The 27,781-nt window shown below is 31.6% G+C and overlaps 2 long non-coding RNA genes across 2 annotated transcripts; both read right to left on the bottom strand.

Annotated features, from left to right (window-relative positions):
- Window positions 1-1,733: 1,733 nt before the first annotated feature.
- LOC108906866 lies at window positions 1,734-27,213 on the bottom strand. Its single transcript, XR_001964305.1, has 3 exons — window positions 26,965-27,213; window positions 2,049-2,306; window positions 1,734-1,896 (listed from the first exon to the last, which is right to left on the bottom strand). It is a non-coding gene; the product is annotated as an uncharacterized LOC108906866 (long non-coding RNA).
- LOC108906867 lies at window positions 10,055-11,602 on the bottom strand. Its single transcript, XR_001964306.1, has 2 exons — window positions 11,520-11,602; window positions 10,055-10,459 (listed from the first exon to the last, which is right to left on the bottom strand). It is a non-coding gene; the product is annotated as an uncharacterized LOC108906867 (long non-coding RNA).
- Window positions 27,214-27,781: the final 568 nt, after the last annotated feature.

Below are 27,781 nucleotides of genomic sequence, written 5' to 3' on the forward strand. Positions count from 1 at the left end.
TATATATAAACGTGCGATACCTTAAATTCAAATGTTGTATATTTGAAGCAAGATTTTTTTTTGAACTTATTTAAAGAATTCTAAAAATTGATAATAGGAATATAAAACATTAACAGAAAAAATATGTCTCTGATAAATTTTATCAGTTGCTAAACAATACTTTTTAATGTTTATAGCTTATATTTAATCAGTACCTACATCTTGTTTTTCCAAGTCGATATCATAATTTCTGGAGGTTGTTATTTGGACCATTTCAGACTTAAAAGCTCAATGAATAAAGAGTCTGAATCCACTGGTTTTTATATTACCACCTGTTCAAGTTTTAAAAAATAACGTCTCAAGAAAAATGTTTTACTTATTGACAAAACTCAAAATTGTGATTTAATCAAGGCAAAAATGTCCATAAAAAATGAGTAAGTAGTTCCCGAGTTAATTTTTTTAAATTTAAGTTGAGGGTATGTACGTAATAAGTTCCCTAAATCTGAATATGTTAATTTGCAATAGTTTTTTCTAATAAAAGCAGGGTAGGTATACCAAAAACGAACCAAAAAATTTGAAAAATGTATAGTCACAAAAATAATGGCTGAAGTAATCGGCCGGCGTAAGCCATTCAATTTCCTGTCACAATACTTTACACAGCAAATAGTTGAAGTTCCGAAAAAGTTGTACTTTTTTAGAAATATTTTGCAAAGTGCTTCCTCGAAAACTTAATTGTACCATTTATACCTGGCATGGTTCACAATACGCCATATTTAGTAATAACTTATGACCTAGGGCAACAACGCGCTTTTCTTCAGTAGAAAATGTGCAGATTTTATTGATTTTTATTCTACTTTAAAGGACCCCGCAGGGTCCTTACGGAAATTGGCTTTGGGTCAAATTCGCTAAAACTTTGGGAAAACATAGAGAGTAGAACGAAAGTTCACATGGGTACAAAGTTCAAAAGTCCATAAATTTCGAGATATTTTCCCGTCATTTTGCCATTTTTAAGTGAATTTTTACCTCCTGTAGTGTTAATCAACCTTTGCCATAAAATATTTCAGTCTGAAAGCTGATTTGACCTTCATAGGGCTCCTAGGGATCAATCCAACCCAAGATCAAGTAAAATTTCTTGCTCTTTCAATTTCTAGATATAACAAATGGGATTTCTTGACCTCCAAATGACCTCTGGGTCAAAACTAAGGTCATTATCGTACGGTCCCTTTAAAACCTTACAACTTTTGTTCTGGAAGTTTTTCAGTTGGAGGTCATCATTCAAAGTTACTCGGGGTAATGGATCAAAATGGGACATCATATACATATAATGGATGTATTTTTTAACCTGAAACTTTCAAATATCTCGAGAAATAAGCATCCTACGAAAAAATTTCAAAAATCAAAATTTAATCATTCTGCGGGGGAAATATACTGAATGAGTAAATGTATGTATTGAATGTATGAATGTTGGGCGCCAAATGTGTGATATTATTTTAAAAATGTTGAATTTTGAGTCAGTTAATATGTAACAATGTAACAAACCAATATCAATGTAATAATGTATGTTTAAAGAATATTTCCAATTAATTTTGTAATTTTACTTAAAACTTCGCCCTATTCAGTTTACTTAAAATAAAAAAGATTAATACCCTTTCAAATAGTGCAAATTTGTATTATTATTTTCAAAAAAAATGGTCTTTATACTAAATTTATTAGACAAACATAAAATTGTATATTATACAAATAAAAGTTATTCATTTACACATATATGTTTTTATTTTATTTAACATTTTTTTTTGGCAGATAAAGACTTCTTCAGTAGATCGCAAAATTTATTTCCACCGCCACTATGGCCTAAATAAACAGATTCTTAATATTTCTTGCAAACGGGTACTAGGATAACATCGAGGATCGCCAAATCTGAGAAAAAAAACATTTCGTTTATTATTTATACTACAAGTTCAAATAATCTTTTTTAAATTTTGTTTTCTATTTTGCGGTTACCAAAATCTTTGTATCCAAAATCTACTATGAAATATCGTTTAATATAAATAGCAGAATTATTGCCTTACCTTATAATTATATTATTACACAAAAACAACAGTCAACTTCTGTTGGTCGACGAGGACGTTGTCCTGGCATGAATGGTGGGGGAGGAGGAGGGTGATGATGTCGGTGGTAATGGTGATGACGTGGCCCAAATTGTGGTGGTGGTGGACCGAAATGATGGTGTCCTCCCTGGTGATGATGTCCCCCGTGGTGGTGGGGTCCTCCGTGATGATGATGTCCTCCGCCGAAATGATGATGGGTCATCTTAAGTTACTCTTCCTCTGTTTTGATAAACTGCTACTAAATTAAATGATGTCATAAATCACCTGTACTTATACTAGTAAATTGTTTATTATCACCGGATATCTTATCAATGAAATAAATGATTATATTAAAAATATATTTTCATGGGAAATTAGTCATAATACGATTATTAGAAATATAATGTATCGATTACCTACTTAATTTGTATTTACCAAGTAGCATTAGCTGCATATGAAATAATTTAAAGACAATTCTGAAAACTGAAAATAGGTATATAATTTTAACAGACAAAATATATGTATTGCTAATAAATTTTATCACATGCTAAACAATATATTTTATGTTTATTAATACAGATCGTTTTCTAAATTGATTGATTGATCACAATTTCTAGGGGGTTATTTATATCATTTAAGACTAAAAAGCCTTAATGGCCACTGGTTTTCAAGTTACAAGCTGTTGAAGTTTTGAAAAAATAAAATATTTATTCAAATGTCTCAATAAATATGTTTATCCACGACTATTGTATAATGTACCCATTATACGTCTGTTTGCTCGACCTTAATGATACCCATTAATCACGGCAGTGATTAATGAGTCATTAATCACTACTGTCAGATGCTTCCTTAATTTAGCTATAATATTATATTGTTCTGCTACAAACAATCCGTTTTTAAAATTTTATCGTGTAAACCACTAAATATTTTCAATTCAGTGCTGTACATATAAAAAAAAAAATTAAAAAAGTGAATTTTCCTAGACCGGATTCGAACCCGGGACCCGCGGTTGGAAGGGAAAGAGCATCTACACTGAGACATCAGCGACTTCATTTGTGCGAGTCGTATATCTGTTTCTTAACATACCATGTTTTTCGAAACATTTCAAAAAAAACTTCAACAAAAATATTTAGTAGTCGTGGATAAAGTATAGTATTCTACTCCCGTATAATGGGTATTATTCACTCGGTGATTTAGGCAACTCGCCTGCGGCTCGTGGCCGTAAACTTTACCTCGTGAATTATACCCATCATTATACGCTCGTTGAATAATATACTATTAATAATATCGACAAAATACTTATCATTTAATCAAGGCAAATTTTTTGCTTAAATTTGAAATAGGTTAGTTTATAACAGAAAATAAGTTCATAAATTTTGAATTATATGCAGTATGTATCAAAAATAAACCAAAAAATTTCGATAATGTATATAAATCATAAAAATAACGGCTCAAGTAATGGGAACAGGTCATACAATTTTTTAAAATACTTTACTGAATATATAGAGGGCGTTAAAGTTAAAAAAATAATATATTCGAAATGTGCTTTCTCGAGAAACATGTGCCATTTATTATCTAGAGTAACATCTCGCATTTTTCAGTAGATTTTTGATTATTTTTCTGTTTTAGATTTTTGCGGTATATGAACAAAAAACATATAAATATTTACTTACTTATATCTCATAAAAAATTAGAGTAACTGGAAAATGGGAAACATTATGAGAAAATGGTAAGAATTTTCTTTTCTTCCAAATATACTGAAAAATTCAAGGGCGTAGAAACTAATTTTTTTTCGGAGATTCCCTGAACTGTATTTCCCCAACTAAACATTTTAGAACAAAAAATGTGTATGTCTAAAGCTTTGGTTTGTTAGAACTGTGCGTCGCAGACGACATACGCTCTTAGCAGAATCTGTAGCGTTCAACTTTATCGGTTTTGAAGGAAGAGTGTTTTGTTAGATTTAGTGTTTCTGATTGTATGCTGGTAAATGCAGACGAAAATATTTATTATTACTGCGGCAAAAATTATTTTTATCATGACATGGCTAAAAATTTTTTGGTGACAATACTTATTGAAGAAGAACATGAAAAAGATCTTTTGAATTTAATTAGTCGTTGTCAAAATAAAAGTGAAGATCAATGTTTTCTAATAGACATTTGGAAGGAATGGTATACAATGGGGGATGTTCTCGTACGAGATCGATTAATTTCTCGTCTTCCTCTGATGAAAACTTGTTTGCCATTTTAAAATTCGTTAAAAATAAACGCTTAAAGCTATGGTTTGTTAGAGCTGTAGGCGACGCAAAGCAGACAGTCAGTTGTGCGCGTCGGACTTACGCTGAAATCTAGAACACAAGAAGATGCGTAGCCGGTTTGTTAGATTTTGCTCAGGTGGACTCACGGTAGGCAGAAAATTTTGTGCGTCGTCAGTTCAGTCGAAATCAAATTTGATTTGATTTCAACGCAGTCGTTCAGTTGAGCTCACAGCATACAGTGCTAAAAAAGCGTTTATTTTTAACGAATTTTAAAATGGCTACAAAGTTTTCACCAGAGGAAGACGAGAAATTAATCGATCTCGTACGAGAACATCCCCCATTGTATACCGTCCCTTTTAAACGTCTGTTAGAAAACAATCGATCTTCACTTTTATTTTGACGACAACTAATTAAATTTAAAAGATCTTTTTCATGTTCTTTTTCAATAAGTATTGTCAGCAAAAAATATTCAGTCATGAAAAAAAAAAAAAAATTGCCAAAATAATAATTATTATTTTCGTCTGCACTTATCAGCATACATTCACAAGCAGTAAATCTAACAAAACACCCTCCTTCAAAATCCATAAAGTTGAAACCTACAGATTCTGCTAACTGCGTATGTCGCCTGCGACGCACAGTTCTAACAAATCAAAGCTTTGTTCCTAATTTTTGTGAGTTCTATGTACACTTGTTTGGTTCTCCATTTTTGTTACACCTTATACATATTTTTCAATAGAACATAATCTAAAAAATCGTTACACAAAAATGTTATAATTCTCTAGTGAATAGGATCAGGGAATAGCTACAAACAAAAAATTAAACTTCTGTTCTAAAAAATATATGTATAATGTATATCTTATCGTATAATTTGAGGACTACATTTATAATATGAATTTATTAAATTTTAGAAGCAAAACTATTTATTTCAACATGATGTTTTAGTGATACGTATAAGCTTTAGTAAATATTCTATTATCCCCTTCGTTTTTTTTTTAGTTGGTGAAAGTACTGGCAGTATAAACAAAAAAGTTTATTTACGGTTTCTCGTTAGAATGTAAGCTATAACATTACAAAACTGTTAAACTATGTATATGCAATTTTATCTAATTAAACGCGGATTAAAAATATCAAAAAGGGAACCTATACCTAATTCAATTAAAGAAAATACATTTTCTATCTTTTCCAATTATATGATTATTTTTTAAGTCTTTCTTCCATAAAAAAAAATAATTAAGGTTACAAAGTTGCAAAGTTAAATTAATTAATGTAATTTATTTACACGTACGACTATTAGATACAGATCTAATTCCAAGTAGGAATTTATCGAAGAAAAAATTACATGCCAAGTTTTATCGGTGTACCCAATAAACTGTTATTACTTATCAAAGATATAGACATATTACCTATTCTAAAAATAATATATAATATTTTTGTCAGTTTATGTGGACCAGATATACAGGGTGTACCAGAATAACGTGTACAACGGAGGACCACAGATTCGTGGGCTCAAAATAGGCAGATTTAGGCTAATTCACCTATATCCGAAATCGCTTCGTTTGGCCGCTAGATGGCCTCAAAATTCGTGAAAATATTTTGAATTTTGTAAATAACTCGAAACGTATTAATCGATTTTGATTATTTTTGGGGTGTGGACTTTTGATTTTGGTATTATACAGAGTGTTTTTTAAAACCCGCAACTCGTACAAAATTGATGTATGGTGATAATATCCGTTCATAACTTTTTCCTCTTTCGGGCAATAATGACAACAATTTTTTATCTGATAGGTGATACGATTTGGAAGTTTTTGGGCCTCTTGTAGAATTTTCATTAAATGAACGGTTTGGGTACAAAAAATATTTTTTAAATATCTACATTATCATGCCACCCATATTATAATAGTTAACAGTGTTAGTAGGCACTGATTTTGTAGGTTGACTGTAATTTCAGTCTGATCTTTAACTCATTGCACCTGACAATTCTTAGTGAGTGTTTACGACGAGATATACCACCTGTTACTTCATTTTTCAATATGACAGGTACATACGACGAATTAGAATTATTTACAACGTGCCTAATTTTATACAAAAAAAAACACAATAAAATACAACGCATTGATAGCATTATTATTGACCCTGTTGTGGTTTATGCATGATGGAGCTCCACCACATTTCACTGTCAATGTCCGGCAGTATCTGAACCAAAGATTCCCTCGTCGATGGATCGGTGGAGGGGATAATGTTCCTGTTAACTGGCCTGTTCGTTCACCAGACTTAACACCTTGTGACTATTATCTTTGGGGTACTTTGAAAACAGCAGTGTATGCTTTCACATCTAACACTGAAGAAGAGTTGTGGGAGACATATCCAAGTTGCCATAAATGTTTTAAAAAATTGCCCTCAAAAACTGCAAAGGGTGTCCTTTAACATTCTTCGCCGAATTAATCTTTTTTTGTTGTTGTTATTGTTTGTTGTGGTTATTTTGAATAGTTTTTATAATAAGTTGTACTAAATCTAATAACATCAACTTTGTTACTTTTATCTCCAGCATTTTTTATTGTATTTGATTATTTTTACTAATTATCTCAATAAATTTAGGCATGTTGTAAATAATTCGTCGTAACTGTGTGTGTATCCATATCGAAGTGACATGTGGTATATCTTATCGTAGTAAACACTCTTTAAGAATTGGCAGGTACAATAACTTAAAGATCAAACTGAAATCAGTCAACTTACAAAATCAGTCCTCCTAGCACTGTTAAGTATTGTAATATTGGTGGGAAGATAATGAGACATTTGAAAAATATTTTTTTGTACCCAAACCGTTCATTTAATCAAAATTCTACAAGAGGCCCAAAAACTTCTAAATGGTATCAGCTACCAAATAAAATATAGTTGTCATTATTGCCCGAAAGATGAAAATATGAATGGATATTGTTACCATACATCTATTTTGTAGGAGTTGTAAGTTTTACTCTGTATAACAAAAAATGTGTAGTCCAGACCCCAAAAATAATCGAAATCGAATAATATGTATTCGAGTTATTTACAAAATTCAAAAAAATTTCACGAACATTGAGGGCATCTAGCGGCCAAACGAAGCGATTTCGGATATAGGTGAATTAGCCTAAATCTGTCTATTTTGAGTCCATGAATCTGTGGTCTTCCGTTGCACACATTATTATGGGACACCCTGTATAAATAATTTATTTTTGGTATAAATTAATTTTAAGTGATTAATGTTTTCTATTTAGATAGAGATTTTTTTAGCAAAAAGGACAGTGCAAATTTTTTAGCATGGGAAGAGTTTTGTCTGTCTTGATTTCTCAAGAATAATATTAATTACCTACATAACAAAATAGTGAAGCAAATACAAAGACTAGTTATGTATTTTAATGTTTTCTGACTAATTAATAACTATTTATCATACGACACTATGTTTTATGTAAATATTTTTTAAATACATTTTAGTTGTAACAGTTTTTTTATATTTAAACGTGTAGTACACTATAGCTCACGATTTACTATCAATTTTGATATAAAATCTGACAATATTTATAAGCAATATGTGCTAAAATCTGTCCATTGAAATTCGAATATCTTATATTTGTTCATTTCTATAATATGTATTTTGATCTCTATCTTTCACATTTAAAACATCCTTTTTAATACTTACTCTCTTTTAACCACCTAAAACTAAGTTACCAGCAACGATGTTTTGATGGTAATTTTCTTAATTTGTAATTGTTGTTATCAGGGCTATGAAATACCAAACTTTATGTTTTTGATTAAATATACACTGCACCTGTGTAAAATTTTAAGTCATTCTTCTGAATTAATTTTAGATAGTGTAACAGACACTAAACAGTTTTTACTTAAATATACTTACATATTTTTTTACGAATTTGTAAATACAGGCTGTTACAATTTCGCTTCTCACTACAGGGATCTGGGAAACGGTAAGAAATGCGAAGTAGCTTAAATGGGAGCAACGTTGCATAACCAGGGGATCAACATTATGCCTCTAAAAAATCGAGGCTAACATGATAAGTTTTATAACGTATGATGGTAATAGTTCAAATAACTTTAGATAAATTTGGAACTAATACATTGAAGATGAATTTTTCGAGACAAAACGTCTGAATCTGGTTCGGGCTGAGGCAGTATGGGGGGTCATGAAGGCTTGCAAAAAATGTAATAAAACTTGCAGGGTCGTATTTAAAAAAATTAAATTGATGATGGTCCTGGAGAGACGAAACGTTACATATAAAAATTGATTATGCCGTTCGAAAGAGGGCAAAAAATTGCCATGAGAAAGTGTTCTTTTTTCAATATCACCCGAAACAAGGCTGAATTGAAACAAAAACGGATTTCCAAAATTTCGTTTTTTTTTCAAATATTTGGAAAACTAATCATGTTAGCCTTGATTTTTTAGACGCATAATGTTGGTTCCTTGATTATGCAACTTTGAAGTAGTCATTTAAGCTACTTCGTGTCTCTTACCGTTTCCAAGATCCCTGTAATGAGAATCGAATTTGTAACAGCCTGTATATTTAAAATTGTTCTACTTTTAGGCAAAAATAAGTTAAAAGCAATGCCTTCTTTCTCTTGGTGGGACTGTATTTTTTTATATTAAGATATATTTTCTTCGCAAGGTGTAAAACCCGGTTATATACAAAACTCCTGCGGTAAAAAAAAGTTTAGAATATATTGTAATCAATACGTACTACCTTCCATTTTAAAATTACTTTCCTCATATATAATGCTGTTATTAAAATACTTTTACTTGAATTAAAATAAACTTTCACAAAAATAGCACTATCTGCTTTTATGACGTTATTTGTTTGAATAATACTATTATTTTCTAAATATGTTTATAAAGTATAAACTTAGTTAATGAATGCGTCAATAAAATGTAGCATGAAGGTATGTATATTGTAATTAACTATTACGGATTGAGCAAAAAATTAATTATATTTTAATATCGGTTTATACAATTCTAGATATTTTGAAAAATCTTCTAAATAAATAAAGATACCTGTACATAATATGTATTTTTCATGTTTTACTCCATATCCTCCTATAAAAATGTTAATGTATTTAAAGATATCTTATCTGTAAAGATAATACGTATCTACGAATATCTACTTACGTACTTACTTACAAATAATTTTTACTTTGAAGTATGGAGAGGTACTTTTAAATACAATTATTGTTAATGTTATCTTTCAATTAAATCTTCTCATGAAATTTTTACGACTTATAAAGAAGATATAAAGTTATTTTTGGTTACTTTTGTTCAATATTTTTACACTTTCTGTCTACTAAGGTTTTGAGGTGAAACATAAGCTAGTTTGACTTTTTATAGAAGATGTTTGGTCAAACTACAAGTCTTTAAGGTGCATAACACAACTGACAGAAATGTTGTACATAATTCTTTAATTCATTAAAAAATAAAGTCACTATTTTAACAACTGCCATCTAAAAAGACAATTTAATAGTTTAGCAATAATTACTATATAGTTAAAACTTTTATAATTAATTATATTGGAACCAGTACATCTTAACAACACACATTTGTTAAAATATCTGGCAGAACGCGTTAAACTTGAAAGTATTTGTAATAAAAAAAGATAGGAGCGGTATGTTACAGAAAAAAGCAGAATTTCAATTAAATCATTTCAGTTTTTTTGTGAGTAAAAAATTCTTATCTAGAAAATGCAGCATATTCAGACACGTTTTCTTAGAATTTTATTTTATGACGTACAATACGTCATTAAAGTTTGGCCGAGTTAGTTATACACAAATACATGCATTACAACGAGACTAGAACGTACCTAATTAAGTGCCTAAATCCTTTATTGGAAAACAACACGATAAAGGAAATATATAACAGTATATGCAGCTACATCGTTTGGATAACACGGATGTTAATGTTGACGAAGGGGGACCTTCAATAGATGTCACAGTGTTGGGTAGTTCTGTAAATGGCGGAGGTATTTCGTCATAAGATGGAGCAGCTTCAGTAAATGGCGGAGGAGCATCTCCAAAAACTGTTGGTATATAGAGCTGTGTGCATCGAGGTCCTTCTAAAGTTTGTTGGATTGATGTCTCCATGTGTATTCTTTCACAACGTACTTATCTAGTATTCAAGTAATAAAATTGAAAATAATTATTCGTCTCTTCGAGTGTTTTAGCTCTTACTTTAAAGATTTGTTTTCCTTTCTTGACAATAATTTTTTTTCAATGCGGTATTATTGTAATTTCTGCCAAAATGATATTATCAGGGTGCTGCATTTGAAACATACATTTCTTTTTTATAGCTCTATTATAGAAATATTGTTCTAAACATTGAAAAAAAAATCTCACCTTTCAGCTATTAATTTTAATTTTTAGTACTCGCTATCTGACTTTAAAATGTTCCTATTCCACTTAAACCTACGGTCCTTTTTTTAAATTAACTATATCCCAGCTGCATTTCACGTTATTTTATTGTCCATAGGCGATAATTTGGTATCGGAAAATCTTTGTTCTTTGAAAGTGCCCGTAGGATTTATGTGACTTGAACGGTTTCACTGCTAAAAAAAATCTTGGTATTTTAATTAAATTTTTATAAATTTTTGCATTTTGCAAAAACGTTATTAACAATTTTGTAGGAAATTAAATTTGCTATAAAAAAGGTCCTTAGTGTCTAAGCTGTAAAGTTATTAGTTCACGAGATAAATAGAATCAGATGTGTGAAAACTTAAAATATCCTTGTCTTTATCTTTATAGAATTTCTTATAAAAATGTCAATTACATTTTTGCTGTAGTTATTTATGAGAAAAATGCAAGAATCGATAAAAATTTTAAAAATCACGATTTTTTAGCAGTGAAATCGTTAAAGTCACATAGATCCTACTATGGGCACTTTCAAAGAAGAAATGTTCCCCTATAATTATCACCTACGGGCAGTAGAATAAAGTGAAATGCAGCTGAGATATAGATAACTTAAAAAAAAACATCGTAGGTTTTCGTATTAAATGGATAGGAAAATTTTAAAATCAAATGAATGCTAAAAATTAAAATTAAGAGCAGAAATTTGGTAAGATATTTTTTCCCAATGTTTAGAACAATATTTCGTCAATGGAGCGAAAAGAAAGAAATGTACGTTTCAAATGAAGCATAGGGTATATGTTTAGCAGTTCAGTAAAAACCCTTACCTATTCCTTATATTGAAGCACTACCGAGCTTTTGTGGTATGTCATTGACTATTATGTGTATTATTTTGACAATATAAATCGTGAACACTCATTTATAAATTATTATCTGGTCGTCACTCTTTACGTAAGTTCATTACATCAATAATAATTACTATATTTACATTAGGTATTCTAGATAATTTTAAGTACGTAGTGACAAGTGAAACATGTTTTTAGTAATGTTGAATTAAACAAAAATGTATATGTCTATAAATAGTCATATGTAGACAACTTTAAGTTATTTGATAATAACATCTATTATACGAGTACATACTTTTTTTTTACAAATACACGTGTTCATATTCTTGCTGTTTTTATTACAAAAACAAATATAAAAGATAATAATGACATTTTATGGATAGATACAAGACCATTTTTAATTAGAGCTGCAATCGGCAGCATAATCAACTTATTATCTCCGTATTAAGAATTAATTTTATAATATATACTAAGCGGTTTGAACTTGACTTAATATTTGAAAGTATTAACACAATTTGCAGGTAGAACTGTTACATTTTATAATAATCATAATTAGATGTCACATGATTTTCTGGTAAATATGTACCTAAGTTTATCTATTTTTTGAGTATTTTTCCACGGAGAAAAGAATAATAATAATTAAACCTCTGGACAAACATATGAGTCAGGAATTGGTTTTTCTTAATCAAAAATGTCTCAGTGCAAGGAACAGATAGGTAAAAAATAAAAATATTGTTGTATTAGTTATGTGGTTAACATTTCGACTACCTACCCCTCGTTTGCAAATTAAAAATTTATAAGTACATTAATAATATAATATACAGGGTGTAATAAAACTAAGGTTACAAACTTTGCCAGCAGATTAGTAGGGGTACTTCGTATAAAATTATTGTCTAAAGTGCTTCCTTGTATGGATTTTGAAAAGCTGAAAAATTTTTTTTTCAAATATTTTGAAAACGGTAGAAGGGAATAATCCCAAAGGACTCCGCACAAACCTTATGGGTTTGAGTTCCCGGTCAATTCGTCGATCAAAAGTGTTCATAGGCCCAAAGTCTGGAAATAAATAGTTTTCGGGATATTGAGGACACAAAGTCTCAAAAAATTGAATATTTCCATTAACCAGAAAATGGAAACGAGCACTTTTGAAAATTATTATTATCCATTCTTGTTTATTTATGGGATTTGGATCAATTTGAGAATTCATAATATGTATCTGGAATGAAAATCAGTACACCACCCCCGAGACACCCCCAAAATAAGGGTTGAAAAACAAATATTTATATCTCAGGTTATTACGAGATTACCCACGCGTTTTTTTTTTCATTAATCATTCTATACGGCTAAGAGCAGCATATGAGTAGAAATCCTCAAGGCACTTTCAGTCCAAAATATCCCTAAAATAGGGGTAGAAAAACTAAAACATTTATATCTCAGGTTGTTATGAGATTATCCACCTATTTTTTTCCATGAATTATTCTGTACGGCTAAGAGCATGTGTTGAAAAATCGTGCGTGGGAAATTATTTGAATCATTTCCACCCTGAAATACCCCCAAAATAAGGGATATATACACGGTAATTTGTAGGGTCGAGTTTCGGAATAGGGATGCATAGTAGTGGAATATGACTAATCACGTAACAACCTGAGATATAAAGTTTTAGTTTTCAATCCCTATTTTGGGGGTGTTTCGGGGTGGAAATGACTCAGGGATATTTCTACACATGCCCTTAGCTCTATAGAATGATTTATAAAAAAACAGGTGAATAATTTCGTAAAAACCTGATATAAATATTTTAGTTTTTCTACCCCTATTTGGAGGGTGTTTCAGGGTGGAAATAGCTCGAAGATTTTCCTACACATGTTCTTAGCCGCATAAAATGATTCATAAAAAAAAGTGAATATTGTAACAACCTGAGAGACAAATATTTTAGTTTTTCAACCCTTATGTGTGTAGTCGTACTGATCTCCATTCCAGAATATTATGAATACTTAAATCGATCTAACTCCGATAAATAATAAAAAATGGATAATAATTATTTTCAAAAGCGCTCGTTTCCATGTTCAGGTTTATCGAAATATTCAATTATTTGAGACCTTGATATCTCGAAAAATGTTAATTTCTGGACTTTGGGCCTATGAACACTTTTGATCAGGAGGGTGCCAAGTACAATATATCAAAAATTCAGATGAATCGACCGGGAACCATAAGGTCTGTGCGGGGTTCATTTGTACGAATACTACATACCCCTCATAACTTGAAGCCTTCAATGATTAAGAGTGTAATCCAGGTGCGGAGATATAGAGAAACCGGAGTTAAATATTTCTATGCCACTGACTTTAAAAAAAATTTTGGTGAATTTCTAAATTGCCTGTTCCCCTTAGAGCAAAAAGTGTAACTTTATTTTTTCGGGCGAGCATTCGTTCTCCAGTTATTTGATGTACGATGAAAAGACCAGATTTTCTTCAAAATATTTCCAAGAAAAAGGTTATGTTTTATTCGTAGATTATAACATTTATGGTATTAACAGAATATCACATAATAAATTGAATCAGACACGCTAACACAAACTAATACTGTTTTGTCGACAAATGTTGTTCATCGTTCATGTACCATAAATTAGCTCGTGTCTCTAATGGTACATCTTCCAGAAGTTGGGGTAACGTATCTACTAAGAAGTTATAATACACATCTCCAGTAAGACGCTGTGGAAAATGTAAGGAACAATTAGATAATCTCCTATAATACCTACCCACACATTTATCCTATCCTATTACATGAGTGCATTGATAGATCCATTATTGAATATTTCTTGGGTATGTACGGGGACTTTTTTGGAGCTTCCAAGATGTACTGGGATATATCTAGAATATAATGGATGTACCAATGATGTACTGGAATGTACTAAGAATATATTCGAATTTACAAAGATTTACTACTCGATTAAGCGCATGCGCACTGAGGCAATTTCTTGCCACATTCTTTAAAGATGAACTCCTGAAAAAATAGTTTCCTCCAGATATCTCTGAAGTTGTTCATGATAAGTAAATTAAATTTTGTATTACTGTTACATTGCGACTTTCATATGCTAATCACTCAATATTTTATGTTAAAAATATAAGCATTCTAAAAAAATTTACAATATTAATAAAAAAAGTATTAAGTTTTTAGGGAAATACTTGAATAAAAAATACATATCTATTTATTAAAATGAAAAATGAAATATGAAAAACATAATTTAATTATGTTGATTTAACATTGTTTTCGTCTTGATGATATCATGGGAAACAACTACTATACGAGCTACAGATCTGTCTAGCATTGAATTACATCCACAATATCCACTAAACAATTAAGATCATTCGTGAACAAAATATAGGCTGGTTATTAGATCGTATCAGTATAGCATAGATGAGACAACCGACCAACGATTTAGCATTTGTATCTCTATTTTGAGTGTGAGTAGCCACATAATTTGCATTTGCAGCATGTCAATACGATTCAATGTCTAATGGGATAAAGCATTGGCTTTTGTTCATTGGCAGAGAGCGACCTACTCACCTGTAGGTACTATGGAAGCATGAGTAGCGTCGTCCTATAGGCGCTACACCTACCCAACCGAGCAGAAAGGCGCCAAAATTTTCACCACACTTTCGAAGACTTCCCACCAAGTCGCCCCGATTGCCGCCAAATGCCCAGCGCCGCCGGTATCAGACGTAGATGACGGCGCATACCCTTCAATGCCGAGAAACCACCAACAGAGCAGGACGGCACGAAAATCTTCGCCACACTTTTTAAAATCAGCTCAGTAAATCCAAAACTCATACCCCAAAACACTAACATAAATAATTTTCCCCAACTCTTTAGAAAAGGCCACCATCTACAAAGGAATTAAAGGATGGCCCAAAATAAAAAATGAGATCGAGGACCATGATGTTCAATAACCAGTGTTGGAACCTGGCCAATACACATGTACTGACAAATATACATATGCATTTATTTATAAGCAATTAGTCGTTTACGTTTATTATTCTACATAAATTACTCAATAAACCTCACAATTTTTAAAAAATTCAAATTGAGTTATTTTTACACTACTGTTACACCACCCAGGCCTTGATCGTTGATGATCCTTAGAGATACACAGTTCCTAAAGCTGCAATACATACAGCTCCTAAAGCTTCCACAAACTAGCCCTAGGAGGCAAATGAAATTAATTGAGCTCCTAAAACTCTAAGGAGGCTCACACACTCATATACTTTATGCCAGTACCACATTGTAGTGATAAAAATACACAAGAGTATCATATTCGACAGTGCTCCATAAAAGAGTGCAAACATTACATAACAAAACAAAACACACTCATAAATTAAAAACATATCATAAGTATCAGTGCATCTTTAGGTACACAAATAAGCGTAGACCATTATTACGATCTCGTCATCAATGGAGGAAGACTGACAGCTTCCCAAGCATTCGTTGAAAGAAGAAAGAGGAGATGTCCGAGCATCCTGGAAATCTTGCAGACGAGCAGACGACTAACCTCCCAACACCACAGGCAAAGATGTGGTCCTCAGGAACCGTTGCTCAATCCGATTCTGACATGAGGGTGGAATATGATAAGAGACTGTGGATAGGTCAATTCAAACAACCAATTAAAATCCGTGGCAGTATGGTATGTTTTATAATAAAAACGGATAACTTTTGAAAATAAAGTTATATGGCTTTTATCTCAATTTTTTGGTATAACCATATGGGTAACTAAATAAGAGGGTTTTATGCTGTGTCTTCTGTCGGCAGCAGCGGCAGAGTACGCCATCTCTAGCTGATGCAGCAAACGACACACTCGGAAACCACTGACCATAAAATAATCAAGGAAACTGCATGGGAAAACACAATTAATGGCGGTAAATTTAAATGTAATAAAATATACTAAGAATAAAAAGTATTTTATAAGTAGGTAATAATAGATCACAAGACAGCTACTAATGGTTTAAGTTAATAATTAAAATTAAGGTGAACCATTAACAGCTGTTCCACGACCCATTACTTATGAAACACTTTAATTATCACTTGGTTAAATCAAAAGTATAGGGAGAGTCTTGTAATTATTATTTTTTAAAGAAACCATTAAAAACTGCAAATTTTAAAGAAATTTAAAGAATATTTACCTGCCGTTATATAAACTGCATTGCACAGATAGGTACTTGCCAAAAATTATGGTTAGATACATTTGTTTCGAACTAATTGGTTCTTATCAGTACGATGTAACGTACTACACTTATAGCAGATAACAATTTTAAATATGTGCATTTTGTTTTTTTAAAAGGTGGATATGAAAATCATCTGAAATTGAAGTTTAGCAGCTCTGATAATTCTATAATTTTAACAAATTGTTTTGCTGAATGTTGGATACTATCCGAGAATATATTATTACAATTAATAGGTGAATTTGTAGTTAATCCTAAAAATAATGTCTGCACAGCATTTCTGTTGAGACTAATTCCTATTACTGTTTTTTAAAAATTTTAACTCCAAATAGTCTTCACAGAAATAATGATCTGTGTTTGTGGGAATAAAGTCTGATTTACATAATTTTCGAACTGATTATATTCACAGTAATTGTCTGTCTTTTGTAATTCTGTAATAGAACGTATAACATTCATATAGTAGGAAATGCTTTTGCAATTTGGAGCACAACATTCACGTTTAGTTCTACCAGGTAAACTCATTTTGTATAAAAAAAACGAATAAAAAAACAGTAAGGCAGTTCAGACGATTGATTCCATAAATCCCTTATTACATTAATCTAAAACGAAACAAATTTATTAATGCACAAAATGTGATAACGTTTCCGTTGATTGAAGGTTTGGAAATACAAGGCTCTTTTCGCGAGTGAAGTCGTATGTTGTATTATGTGTAGTGTGAGTGAATGAAGACAGATAGAAATAGTAACTACAAGTCAGATATTCACCAATATTCAGTCGCGAAAAAAAACCTACAGATTCGATCTGTGGTTCCGGATTTCTGTTTAACAATTTCTATAACGGGCAATGTTTTACTGCAACAACGCGAGATGGCCTCAGTGAATGCATGCTCCGTCCGCCCTATCCAATAAAATTCTCTTATTTATTTACTCATATATGTGAGACAATAAGCCTGATTCATTAGACTCAAAGGCCTTTTTAACTAATTTCTATTTTGTTATTATTATTTTTAATACATTAAACGTGTCTTCATATTTCACTGCGTTGTGGAGTAAATCATTTGGTAAAACGATACATTGGTTACAAACTAGCTTGAGTCAGTTTTTGTTATTGTTATCGAGTGTTTATTATTTAGAAGTCTGAAGGGTTCTAGCATATTATCGTAGGACAATGTTATTGAAAGTATCGAGTAACTATTTCCTTAATACATAGCATACCCAAATATAAACTATCTAAAAGTCTTTCACCTCAGTTGTTTTCATTAAGTAATCGTCGAGGAATTATGCTCTATTAATAATTTAACTAATGAGACAGATTAAGGAGGCTCCAAACACGAGTAAAATAATGAAAATAGAATATGTAAGTAACGTGAATCTTGTCGTTTGGGTGTTCAGAGCATTACAGGTGTTACTATAGTGTCCTAAAAAGAGACAAGCCTCCAGATAATCTTTCAGGATTGAGTTAAAAAAAATTGCCGATAAAAGTTCTAGGATATCAAGAAGCCAATATGCTGATGACCTTGGGTTTAATCTTGACTTTCAGTTTCAAGATCAAACCAAGATCAACTTTAAAATATTAATTGGGGCACAATTTTTGAATGTCAGCGATCGATAGAGCGCCAAATTTTATAACTGAATATGTGAACAGAAAATCTTTCCTGTATGTCTGCAGGCCAAATTCTTTTTTTTTTTTTTCTAAATAACTTGACATAATAATTATTTCAAGTAAATGTTGAATGACAAATTAGATGGTGACCTTGGGTTTGCTCTAACAGCTGATCAAATATCAATTTCCATAATCAAAGTTTAAATTATTAGCCTAACAGTGTGTTAAATTTCTGTCAAGATGATACTTATAGTTTTAGCTGAATACGTCTATTAAATTCTATTACGTTTACTTATATCTATTATTTTCTGTGAGAAATGAGGTTGACCTCCAGCGCCTGCAAGGATATCTTAGAAAAATTCTTTGACCCCAGATTCCTACATAAAATGTGGTGCTATCTCGGTTGCCGGCATACAAAATAGTGTATCCCATTTGATATTAGATTTAACTTTAGTTTGGCCTTGTAATTTATAGTAAAATCAAATCCAAGATCATCATCAAATTTGTCATTCAAAATCTTACATATACAAGATGTGTCATTTAACACTCCCGCTGCCAATATCTCCGAAATGAAGAAGTTTATTTTAGTTCCGAAAACAGGGATTGTTAAGTCCCCCAAATAGCTTCAAATTGCAGTAATAATATATGATCTAACAGGAAAAGCTATTATTTTATTTAAATTACACTGAGACAAAATATTAATTTAAAATATTGTTATAATAGTTTTATTAACACCACATACTAACTAATAATAAATTATAAAAAAAATGATCAACTACAGAAAATAAATTGTAGATCTTATATCAAATCAAAATGTTTCTTCTGTAAATGTTTGATTGGCATTTTGAATGGCTATTTAAGTGAACCATATCTTTACCACGGATCATTAAACAGGCAACCGATTTACATTTTCTAAGGCGGTTAGGTACTAACGGAGTTATAAGGTGGCTAGCTAGTTCATCAGATTTCACCCCATTAGATTTTTTCCTATGGGGTCATTTAAAAAAACACTGTATAGAAGACATGGCAGATTTGAATAATAAAATTTATGCAGCTACGGCGGCCTTAGGTCGCGACATTTTATGAAGAGCATGTAATGTCAAATTAACGAGAAGACTAACATTGTGTATTAATGCTGAAGGACGTAATTTTGAACATTTATTATAATCTTTTTTTAACTTATTTCAGTAATTACATCTACATCTCCGTTATTATTTTAAATACTTTCTGTTACTTTTTCTATAGTTAATAATTTGTTTCTTTTTATAATTTATTGTTTGTTAGTATGTGGTGAGAATAAGGTCATTATAACAATATTTTAAAAGAATATTTTGTCTCAGTGTGATTTAAATAAAATAATAAATCTTCCTGTTACATCATACATTGCATATTGAAGTCGACATGTCTCGAAAACAAGTAAATATTGTGAAAAATAAGAATTACTCAAAATTTGACGATCTTTCAGATGGACCGTAATTCCATGTTCCAGGAATCAAAAAATTTTTTAGTTCCACCACGCCGCGCCATCGCCATCTATACGGAAAGATTTAAACTAACAATTTTAACTGCAATTTGAAGCTATTGGAGGGACCTAACAATCCCAGTTTCTGTAACTAAAATAAATTTCTTCATTTCGAAGATATTGTCAACGGGAATGTTAAATGGCATACCCTGTATGTCAAGCTATTCAGAGGAAAATGAATTTTACCCCAAATGACCTGTAGGAACACCCTGTATAAATAATTCACTGTAACCCGTGGATGGTTTTTGTGTAGAACAAACACATGAACATACAAATTTCTGTGGTAGAACGATGAGTGAAGAAAAATCGTTAAAATTATTCGCGCACATGCGCAGTGAAAAATTGAAAATCGGTTGGAAATTGCATTCTGCGAACAAAGCTATTATATTAAGTATTAATGTCAGTAATAAAGATCGAGACGAAGTCGAGATCTCCAAAATGTCGGAAACCAGTAATACACTTAACGACCGTAATGTTCATGAGGTTTTGCAGGCTCAAATATTGATTAAATTTAACTAAAACTTATTTAATAAAATATTATTTTAAAAATATACAGGGTGTGGCATCTTTAATGCAAAAAATTAAAAACCTAGACTCTTGACAATAAATGAAGTAAAATAATATATGCTACCATAAGGCGATTGTGAAATTTGAGTATCAAAAATATTTTCCAAAAAATTACAAGAAGTGACAAAATGTTGATACCGGTCCTGTTTAACATAGCGCAAAAAACATTGACCTAGTTCGCACTTCGCACGGCACCTGTGGAGTGTCAGTCAGTGTCAGTAAGTTTTTGACTTGCGGGCGAATTGCTGCTAAGTTGTGCCAAAAAGATCGCGCTTCTGCTGTTTAGACGTTAAGTGTTTATTAAAGACGTTTATTTTTTATTTTTTAAGTTATTGTTTTAACTAAATTGGCAATGGATAACGAGGACAACAATAATACGTTTACTATTATCGAACGTGCTGACATGGTGATAGTGTATGGTGCGGCAGGGGAAAATGCCCTCAGGGCAAGTCGGTTATACCGGGAGCGATGGCCACAACGTCGCCATCCTCATGCAAACACTATTTTACATTGTGTTCAACGATTGCGAGATACAGGTAGTGTTAACCTTCGTGCAGAAGGACGTGGCCTGTCGGTTAATCATGCCATTGAGGACGCCCTATTAGCTACTGTTGAGGGACAACCTTAAACAGTGTTCGTCGCATTGCAGAACAAATAGGAGCCTCGCTCCGTACTGCACATCGCATTTTACGCCGTCAAATGTCATATCCGTATCATCTGCAACCTGTACAGCAGATTTTAGCAGCGGATTGTCCGCAATGAATGCGTTTCTGCAGATGGTTCTTGCAGCAATGTACACGCGAAGTAGATTTTCCTGCAATCGTGTGTGTGACAGTTGAAGCAACATTTACTCGTGATGGAGTTGTAAACTTTCATAACACTTATATTTGGGCTGATGAAAATCCTCATGGTATTCGAGAAACTCATTTTCAGCACCGCTTTTCCGTAAACGTCTGGGCAGGCATAATCGGTGATGTTCTCGTTGGTATTTATTTCTTCGAAGGCCGCTTAACAGGAGCAGTGTATGCCGACTTTTTGGAAAACCAATTGCCTCAACTTTTAGACAATATACCACTACACATACGGGCACGTATGTGGTATCTTCAGGATCCACACAGCACGCAAGGATCCTGGATCGAAATTTTTCTCAGCGATGGATAGGACGATTTGGTCCTATAGTATAGCCACCTCGAGGACCAGATCTTACCCCTATGGACTTATATTTTTAGGGTCACATGAAATCCTTAGTGTACAGTGAACCAATCAATACGGAGCAGGAATTATGGAATCGTATTTTTGTAGCGGCTGACGAGCCACTCCTGGGATTTGGGAAAATGTTCGCCGAAATTGGGTGCGCCGCTGCCAAGCGTGCATCCGCGCTAATGGGGATCATTTTCAACATTTTCTATAATAATAAGTTTGCATCTTTTTTGTTTGTCGTGATCCAACTTATCACTTGCTAAAATAATAGTAGTCTTTTCTGTAACATCATGTACTTTGTTTCTACAAACCTCTTGTCTGGGATTGCACATTATCATTTACAGTGAAATAACTAATTGAATTTTATGTTTATTTTTCCTTTTAATTAAAACAAAATTATTTATTATTGCATTAAAACATTTTATATCTTTTGTGTGTACTTCATACATTTTAATTTGGCCACACTGATTTGCGCAAAGGCTCGACTCTCTGTTAAGTTCGGTTCGGCAAGCGTGCGCTGATGTTAATCGAATGGCATGACATTTTTTGACCAGGACCGTACCGATTTATTTCTTCGCTACAAAATTGAAGTTCAATTTGCTTGACAAAACGTGGATATATGAATTTCTTATATAAGGCTTTTTTATTGCATATATTCCTAGGAATCTGCATTTTATTTTTTCTGCGCTAAAGACGCCACACCCTGTATAAAACAAACAAATCGTACATGAAATGGTTTTCGCTTTGGTTACTACGAAACCAAATATTTATTGTCAAGTATCATCTGCTGTCATTAGAAATTTCTCCAAGATATATATTTGCCACAACTTAAACTTCTTGTATGTTATGATTCAAGAAAGTGAGCATTCAGATTTAGAAAAGTTTTGTCAAGCTGGCATCATTCCCGAGAAGTCTAAAAATGCGAAAAACTTGCTAGCCTATTTTGTTTCAAGAAATAAAACCCTAAAGTCTCCAGGAAGCTTATGGGCTGAATAATCTATGCTTATACCACAATATTTTTGCATAAAGCTGTTGACATTTCAGAATATGCTCCGTTGATTGCTTTTCTTAAGAGGCAAAATATTGGACATAAAGTGAAAGAATCATGAATCTTTACCAGAGAACACATATACAAGTTATTAAATAATTTTTCTGATGAAATCTATTTAAAGATAAAAGAGGAATGATATTTGGAATATTCCCGACACTAAAACGCATTATGGAGAATTTTATAAAAACATATCTAGCAGTACGACCAAAAGAGGCAGTCACTTATTCTTGTCAATGCGAGATCGAAAGGTCACGAACCAGGTAGTGGGTAGAAATACCATGGAAGTTGGCCAAGTGAAATAGCACTCTTCTTAAAATTGTCGAATCCCTCAACTTATACACGCATTCCGAAGAAGTTCTGTCACTATTACAGCAAACTAAACAATAGATATGTTAGACCTTAAAGGGTACGATGGGTGGCGTTCGTTCTCTGTAGCTGAGGGACACATCGAAGACTCTGTGGAAAATAAAAATCGATTTTCAAACGAGATTTTATATGGAAATGGCAACTTGATTAATTACAGAAAGAATTTGATGCTTAATAACATATTTATAGCGACATCCTGGTAAACAGTTAGGTACATTTATCGGATTGAACAAAGAATACATATTTTTTTCTGATATTGTTTCTCTTTTCAATAATATAGGTAATTTCTGTGATGTCTAGCAAGAGAAAAAAGTTATGAACACAACAAATTTTGAGTTCTATATGAAGTGCCCTCTAGCGGTGCATAATTATTTAAATAGAAAAATTTTAAAAAATTAATTTTAACAAACTGTAACTTGCAAACAATTGACAATTCGAAAAACATTTTCATTACATACTACTAATATTTTAATCCGCAGAATCACCTCCCGGAGTTTTGTGACGAACTTTAAGAACACCCTGTATAGTAATATCTACCATATTTAAAATTGCTGCGCTAACGATTTTTTTTACTTTTTACTTTTTTGTGGAAGGAATAGTTTTTTTTTAGATTTCTTCAACTATCCTCGTCAGTTTATTTTAAATTTATAAGGTTAATAGGTAACTCAAAAATGTCTCGTCTTTAAATAAAAATGGAACATATCTTTTTTATTACAAATATCAACTGGAAATAATTGAACTTGTCCAATTTCTTAACTCTGTGGCATCTGAATTCTAGTTCTTAGCAAGTATCCCCACCACTGATTGATTTTGCGTACCATGTTTGTGACTTTTTATCCATAGTTAATACATAATACGTACATATTACTTAAATTACATATTATAGTTAAGATGTTAGCCCAAGCTTCAATAATCTACGTCAACCAACTTAAGAGATATTTTAATAAACCTGAATTTGTTTATTTCCAATATCTAGAAAATGAAGCGGTTTACGACATCTGTTTCTGTAAATTTCTTTCTGGGAGTAAGGTCTTCTATCGACTGTCAATGTCTACAAAAACTTGACTCATCCTATACATATATGATGTCTGGAAACATAGTATTTATCACTTTCTTAAAATATATCTGGGCTTTTAAAATCGTATGTTTTGAGTAATCAGATATCAATGAGTGTTCTGTTTTGATTATCATTTACATGGAAACTGATGTCACTAAGATTCCATGGTGTCGCCGAGTTCAGGGAATCGTAAATTCCTAAATCGCAATTAAGCTTTGCGAATTCGTATCATTATTTCTACACCATTTAGTATTTGTAGCGTTTCATATATTTTTGTATTAATATAATGGGATATATGGATAATATAATATAGGAGACAGAGTAGTATTTACGACCATATTAATTGAAACTGAACATATATTTTTAAAATTTTTCTTGTATTGAAATTTCCTTTATAAGTGGAAACCTTTATTTTATCTTATTATTTTTTATCTGAAAAGGGGACCTCAAGTTCTGAATTTTGAAATTATACTAATTTTCAAACACGATATTTATAACTAGGTATATGTCAATATATGCAACAAAAATATTTTTACACTAATTTGAAGTACCTACCGCTTTTCTTTCAGTTTTTCTCTCAATAGAAGAAAATAAAAATTTTAATAATACATAAATCCTTTTGCCGAAAAAGTGATCATGGGTTGCGTTTATATATAGGATGTTAAAGATAACTTTTGCCAAACTACAGTGGCATATTCTACCGATGAAAATAATCAACTTTCGCCCTATAAAAATTTTTGATAAGACGCTTATCTATGGAGATACAAGGTGTTAAAAGTGTCAAATATTTATATGATTTTTCCTGTAACTTCGGTGACAAAAAATAATTAGTGATGAAATTTGGGGGATGTCATTTTTTTAGTAGGGACTATTTTTTCATGGATAACTTATTCCAAAATACACTCCAGTGGCGAAGTTATTGGGGCAATAGGAGACCTTTTTTGAAAAAAAAAAAAAAATGGTACGCTACTGGTTTTTTAAATAACTTTAAATGTTTTTAAAATATACAATCAATTTGTGCCAATAAAGTATTCTTGAAAAGTATTGATAAAATTTACTAGGCTTTAGATAATTGGGAAATTAAATAAGATACTTATGTACTTACATTGCTATTTATCATTTTCTATTGATTGCTAAATGTGTAACAATAAATTCAATACCTAATATTTTTGAGAGATTTCAAAACACTATACAACGCCACTGTTTTGTGTGTTGCAAAGAATTTATTATTTTTCATTCAACTAAAAACAGATTTTAATAAACAAAAATATGGTATTCAATTATACAAATATTGAATTAGCAGATATACATTTTACATACGGTAGAGCGAATGGCAATGCTAAACAAGTTGAACGACTTTATATACAAGACTTTTCCAAGTCGACGTTGTCCAACAAGGAATAATTTTTCAAACGTTCACCGTCGAGCTCGTAAAGTAAAACTGCATGAATGTCGCTACCAAAACGTCGAGCAAGAGGAAGACCTGTTCGTACAGTTCATTTGGAAGACAGAATTTTGGAATCTGAGATGAAGACCCCAGTTCCATCCAGAATCTACCAGTTCCAGACAGACATCAACAGATTTGAGTGTATCACATGTAACAATTTGGAACGTCTTACGTGAGCTGCAATTACGCCCATATCATATCCAGAGAGTTCATTCATTAAATGAAAGTGACTATCAACCGAGGATTGAATTTTGTCAGTGGTTTTTACAACAATGCGAACAGCCTGATTTTCAGTTATTAATATTATGTACCGATGAAACGAAATTTACAAGGGAAACCATTTCGAATTGTCATCATAATAACCACTAATGGGTGGATGAAAATTCGCATATTATTCCCCAACGTCGATTCCAAGAACAGCTTTTTCTGAATATTTGGGCAGGCATTGTGGGCGATTACTTGATTGGTCCCTACTTTTTACCCAGGATCGCTGGATTGGTAGAGGAAGACCCATTGCTTGGCCGGCTCGTTCCCCCAACCTGAATCCCTTGTATAATATTTTTAGGGCTACCATAAAATTATTGTATATCATACTCCAGTTCCCAATGTAGAAGTACTTCGACAGCGCATTGTAGAGGGTTTCGCAGCCATACACAATAGGGCTGGAATTATGAGGCATGTAAGACTTGATTATTTTCATCGGTAGAATATGTCATTAAAGTTGGCAAAACTTATCATTAACACCCTGCATATTTTTTAATCTAAATACGAGTAGTTCATACAATTTGATAATTATTTAAAGACTCATCAGATCTAATAGAAAAGTAGCAACTTATTAGTATTAATGCAACTTAAAAAATGCGGTTTTTGCAAACATGAAGTTGCAATTAGAACAAGATCGTAAAATTAACTTCAAGAATGTTATAAAGCTGAAGTGGAAAATCAGAAAAGCTTTATGGAACAGAAAAGTAGGAACCAGTTGTTCCATATAGTCATATGAGAAGGGTACTGGAAACATTAAACTGATCACGCGAAATATCTTTCTTTATTTGAATATTTCGCCAAAAAAATTAAAATTTTCTAAAGCAATTTTTGCACTAAAATGCTCAGTAAAGTGCTATTTTTACGAAATTGTTTTTACTTCAAGATTTACAAAAGTTATCTGGAAAAGCCTGAAAATCCTATATTCGAAATTTAATTAAATATAAAATAGTTAAATATTCATTAAAAATTATTTATTTGAAATAAATAAAAATCTTGTTTATTTGTAATTACAGTAGTATTTACATAAGATAGTAAAATGAACTAGTAACTAAATTTTATCTGAATTTAGTAAAATTCTGTCATTTGCTCAAAATGGACAACAAACTGGTTGTTTTTACAATAAAATTAATGTAAGCTGGTTTACCTTCCTATTTCTTTCTCGTAAACACTGTTTTGTCCATATTCTGTTTTGGCACCTTTTATTTTTTAAATATTTCAGAATGTTATTCCTTGTTGAACACCAATGTTACTACTTGGGAAAATAACTTTACGAACTAGCAAGAAAACCATCGTAGAGTTAAAAACAACTCTTTCCTGAACAATCTCACTCTCAGCACAATTAAAATTTGTTCAATTTAAAAAAAATCATACTAAAATATTTTTCAACGTTGCGCAAGACTGAGTTGTACTGAGCTATATTTGTGAGTTATATTGGGAATTGTCCATGAAATATATAGTAAATTGTTTTAATTTTTTTTTCAACTATCTTTTAAAAGTAATAAATAAATGCATCTGTTGACACATTTATAACGACCGTTAATTCATATCTAGACAGAATTATTTTTACAGAATTTATTAGCTACCTATATAAACTGCCAAGATAAATTTTTAATTTGAATACCTAATAAATTCTTGTTTTCCGCTGTCAGTTTTAATTGTACAAGGTGTCATATAAAAATAAGTAGAAATATTTGGTAACTACAAAAAACATGAGTCTGGAGATTTTCTTAATGTGTTTCAGAAAAATATTTTCTATATGTGTTTCAGAAAAACATTTTCTAAAACAAATTTTGCTAATATCGTTGCTAAAATAAATTCATTTTTATCTAGATTGCAAATACAGGTTGTTAATGAACTTATGTCAAATATTTGTGCCACATGTCCGTTATGTCAAAATGAGGTAAATACACGGATTTGTGTTGAGTAAATTGTAATTTTAAAATCTGACTTACCTCAATATT

The sequence above is a fragment of the Anoplophora glabripennis genome, unplaced genomic scaffold, assembly GCF_000390285.2.
Source record: "Anoplophora glabripennis isolate ALB-LARVAE unplaced genomic scaffold, Agla_2.0 scaffold300, whole genome shotgun sequence".
NCBI lineage: Eukaryota > Metazoa > Arthropoda > Insecta > Coleoptera > Cerambycidae > Anoplophora > Anoplophora glabripennis.